Source organism: Clupea harengus, chromosome 15, assembly GCF_900700415.2.
Source record: "Clupea harengus chromosome 15, Ch_v2.0.2, whole genome shotgun sequence".
NCBI classification, from domain to species: domain Eukaryota; kingdom Metazoa; phylum Chordata; class Actinopteri; order Clupeiformes; family Clupeidae; genus Clupea; species Clupea harengus.
In genome coordinates this window covers 17,379,033-17,383,700 of record NC_045166.1, presented here as the reverse complement: position 1 = coordinate 17,383,700, position 4,668 = coordinate 17,379,033, and positions in this window count along the sequence as shown.

The window sequence follows — 4,668 nt, the reverse complement described above, 5'->3', positions numbered from 1 at the left end:
GTCATTCACACACAACGAGAGGGACATTTCCCTGTGTGGACACTCTCCACAGTCATGTGTGTGCCATGTGGAATATCCCCAGAATTTGAATATCTATCCAATCCCCAGGGTTGTCTCTGTGTGTGTGTGTGTGTTTGTGTGTGTGTGTGTGTGGGGGGGTAAGGTAAGGGTAAGGTGAGGTAAGGTGGAGATAGAGAAAGAGAGAGACAGAGAGAGAGAGAATTCGAATGAGATAAGTTTTGACCTACTGCTGTATTCTCCATCTCCGTTATTCTCCATAGACTCCATAGTGTGTGTGTGTGTGTGCACTGATGTTTTGCATGCATGCTTGCAGACCCACTTGTGGAGCACCAGCCTGCTGTTGAACTGTTAGATATTGCCGTGGATAACATGCAAACTCTCCTGCCAGCCAGCGGAGCCCCATTGTTCAGAGGTTGTAATACCTCAGCTAGGGAAATGTGAAGGGCTCTTTTGCTTAAAGTGTCCAGGTGTATCCTCGTGATGTGATGCCTCTCTCAATAGGGGTTTGTTTTTCTCAACTCAAAGTGCCATTTAGTCTGTGTTGACGTGTCTAATGCAATGATACTTCTCGGCCCTCTGCTGTATCCATGGGTAGATTCAATGTGTTGTTTTTCAAATTGATCGGTGCTTTGATAGATGCAATAAATTGAGGTTTATGCTCTTGTGTGCTTCTTTGGGACACCATGTTAATAACGAATCACCTTAGATGTAAATCTGAGAGGATTAATTGAGAGGAAAAAATGCATGGCGTCAACTCTGATCTTGGCATTGAGGGCCTCAGGGTTGTCTGTTGTCTCTTTGGCTTGAATGTAATCAAAAGCCCATCTGCTTGGATATTGATGCGTCTTTATGGTTTTGTCCTTCGATCCAACAGTTTTTGTCTCAACTTGGAGAGCTGTCTAAGAAAAACATTAAAAAAACTGTCAAGAGACAGCCACACAGGTGAATTCAGTGTGAAGGGCAACAAGCATCAAGTATCCCTGTGTAACCCCACGAAGCAATGCATTGGTGTGATCACGAATCCCAACATTCAGAGACCAAAGGGCCAGCAATAATAAAGGTCACAGGACTGATTCAATATAGTCTCCACTGAACATGCAGACAATGAACCGCAGGAATAAAACAGTGACTGAACAAAACTTCAGTGGATTAGAACTTGGGACACACGTCAAGTAAAGAAAGCCATAGGCTGGTGAAGCACATGGCCCATGTGTGGAAGCACATTTTTAAACATGTTTGATTTCCTCAACAGTCATTTGGCCCGGGCAACAACTGATTAACTGCCATGTTGAAACACAAAGCAAAGAATGTTCAGGAGAAACTCCACAACTCTTGGGAAAAACTCTGCCACTGGCATTACAGCATGTAGTTGAGAAAGGGAAGAATGGTTTCTACTGAAGAAGACAAGCCTGTGTGACCACAACAGCAGGATAGTGGTGGTTCACCATGGTGTTTGTTTGTTTGTTTACTTTTGCATGCTATTCCTGTTTTTGTTTCAGCATGGTTAGCTGTGATACACTGGTTAGCTGTTAAAACATGTTTTCTTGAGTACTAGTGGGAATCAGTGTGAAAGGTCAAAGTTAATAGGGAACTGACCACTCCCAATGCAAAGAGATCTCACATACTGTGGATGGGACTGATGGCCATGGACTAAAAACTGTAGGCTTAAACTTCTCTTCTCTTCTCTTCTCTTCTCCTCTCTTATCTTCTCCTCTCTTCTCATCTGTTCTCCTCTCCTCTCTTCTCTTCTCATGTCTTCTCTTCTCCTCTCTTCTCATCTGTTCTCCTCTCCTCTCTTCTCATGTCTTCTCTTATCCTCTCCTCTCTTCTCATCTGTTCTCCTCTCCTCTCCTCTCTTCTCTTCTCTTCCCTTCTCTTCTCTTCTCTTCTCTTCTCTTCTCTTCTCTTCTCCTCTTTTTTCCTGAACACATTCTGATTTGCCATCCAAACAATGTGCCTGAGCGCCGTCCAATACAAATGTGGCAAACAGAGTAAAACCTGCAGTTTAATTTCCAGTAATGCTCCAAATTGTGTTATTGTTTTACTTCAGAACTATGAAGAAACCTGTAACATGTTGTTAAATGTCATGCTAGTGCCAAATACACCAAGAGTCTGTGCCAAGGGTCTCAGAGGTGCATGTCTCCAGTCATTCCCACAGAGGGATCACATAGCTCTGGCCTAATACTGAACAACGGAGCCAACACACTTCCTCATGAGGTCTAATTGTTGATGACACTGCAACACTTCCCTTTTTTTTTTTTGCTATTATGGGTTTGCTTTTTTAATGCAAATTTCATATTCCTGCTGCCTCACACACACAGAACATTCTTATACCAACATGAACATGAACATCTCAAAAATCTCACATTTCTCCTAATTCTTAGATCATTTTTCAATTCTTAGACAATATTATTCAGATTTTACGCCAACAAAGATCTACTGACTCATTGTGGAGAATGTCTTCATTCAGCTGAAGGCTGGTTTATATGAACCCCTCGGCTCATCCCGATGGACGAACATACTTCAGATACCTGACCGTGAAGTTATGGCCAGCCTTCTGCATGGCTGTTATTTGAGTAATGCAATCCCTGGCAAAGGGGCTGTAAAGGAAAGAGCACTTGTCATGTTTAAAACCAGCCATGCAGGTTAGTGCTTCGAGAGTCCTTTTTTCCTCTCCTTTCTTTTTTTCTCTCTTTTTTTGAAGGGGAGAAAAGAAACACGACCCTAATTTGTTAAGAGCTCTTTCCTGCCACGCGTTGTTAAGTCTGTTTCCATTAGTGTAACGGCACCATAAATATATCCTCTTCTCTCATAAAAGTGCTTGGCGAGACCTCGTCTTCCCCTCTGTCTTCAGGCTCCTGCGTCCACTGTCTCCATCTTTTTTTTTGGTAGTGGTGGTGGTGGTGCGGGGGGGGGGGGGGGGGGGGGGGGTGGTGCTGTACAATGTTGACAGTTATGTGTTGGCGAGCATCAGTTTTGGAGGTGACAGAAGCTGGTCTTTAAATCTGTTTTGTGAAACAGTGAGTGTCTGGCACTAGAGACAGGGACAGAGAGAGACAGATACAAACAGAGAGAGAGAGGGAAAGAGAGACTTTTTGGACTTTTAAAACCCCTTTATTGAACCATTATATGGATCAAGGACACCTTCAAAAGGCTCCACACCCCATTCTACACCATGGGATGAGAATATATATCTCCAATTAAATATCAAGTTACCGTCATCAACTACTGAAGTCAGAGCCTTGTTCACCATTCACGTGAGAAAAAGTTGGTTATCAGCAACATAATCAACTCTGACCCTTGATTCCGCTAAGACTTTAAACATGTCCACTCAGTTTACAATTTGCCCCTCCTCCTCCAATCTATTACTCTTCCATATGGCTAGCTTTGCTTGTCCAGTCAAAAAGTTGGAACAGGTACATAGCTACTTCTTGATTCAGATAAGATAAACAACTCCTTTGAAAAAGGTGAACCCAAGTCTGCAAAACACTAAATCCAAAAGAGAAAAACAGTTTTAAGAAATCAGAAACTATGAAAAACAATGTCTGGTAGAAGTACAGGGGAGGAACACCAGGCCTCAACTTTGCGACACAGACCTTTGTGGCCATGACAGCCTGACAGTGCAGCAGACGCCACTGAAGATCACCAGAGTGTTTTGGAATAGGTTTTTTATACAGCACCCTCCACGAAAGTGACTGGTTCTGGCTAGCTGACAGAGAGGGGGGGGGGGGGCGAGAAGAGATTGAGACTTGCATTTAGGTTATACATTTCATCAAACACATAAAGTTTAATTTAATTTTAATAAAATAAGATGCACAACTATGGCCTCAAAACTGACCAGAAAGTGCAGTCCTTATTACAGTCTAAATCATGAGACCATGTGAGGCCAGGAAATCGTTGGCATTTAAATTCAGTACATTTTAAAGAGGAAGTGTTTAGAAATAACAGGTATAGTTGTTGCTGGTATAGTCTGAAATCAGATCCTGTGCATTCAGGCGAGGGCAACATCTGTTTTGTACTGTTGATTGGGTTTTCTGCCAGTTCTAAAACAACATCAGACCTCTCTCTTTCTCTCTCTCTCTCTCCCTCTCCCTCTCTCTCTCTCTCTCTCCCCCTCTCTCTCTCAGTGACAGGAGCAGGTGTGTTGGCCCAGGCCTGAGCACATGGCACATGTTACCGGCCCAAATGTACCTCAGGTCCGAGGTGCTGGCTCTCCCTGTCAAACTCTTGGATATCGAACATCTCAATGTCCAGTCTATATCTCTAGCTCTCTCTCTCTCTCTCTGTCTCTAACTCAGTTGGAATACACAGCCTTTTTTGACACATGGCGATTGCCAGTGCGTCGTAAGTCTCCTCTGCTCAGAATGTGTTTGCACTTACTTGGAGCAGTCAGTGAGCAACCCGCTGCCACAACAGCACGGTCCAGAATGCAACATGTGGCTTGGATAGCCTTGTGGGTTTTGGACCAGCACACTGGTTCTCCAGCGAGGACTATCCACTGGGTTGGATTGCACCACAAGAAAAAAATAAGAAAAAAAATCTTTCCACAGACGAGTGAGAATCACAATCTTTTCCCAGACAGGGGTACCGCCCTAGAGAGACAGGTGGTGTCCAGTTGTTACATTTCAGATGAGTCTAGCTTGTCAT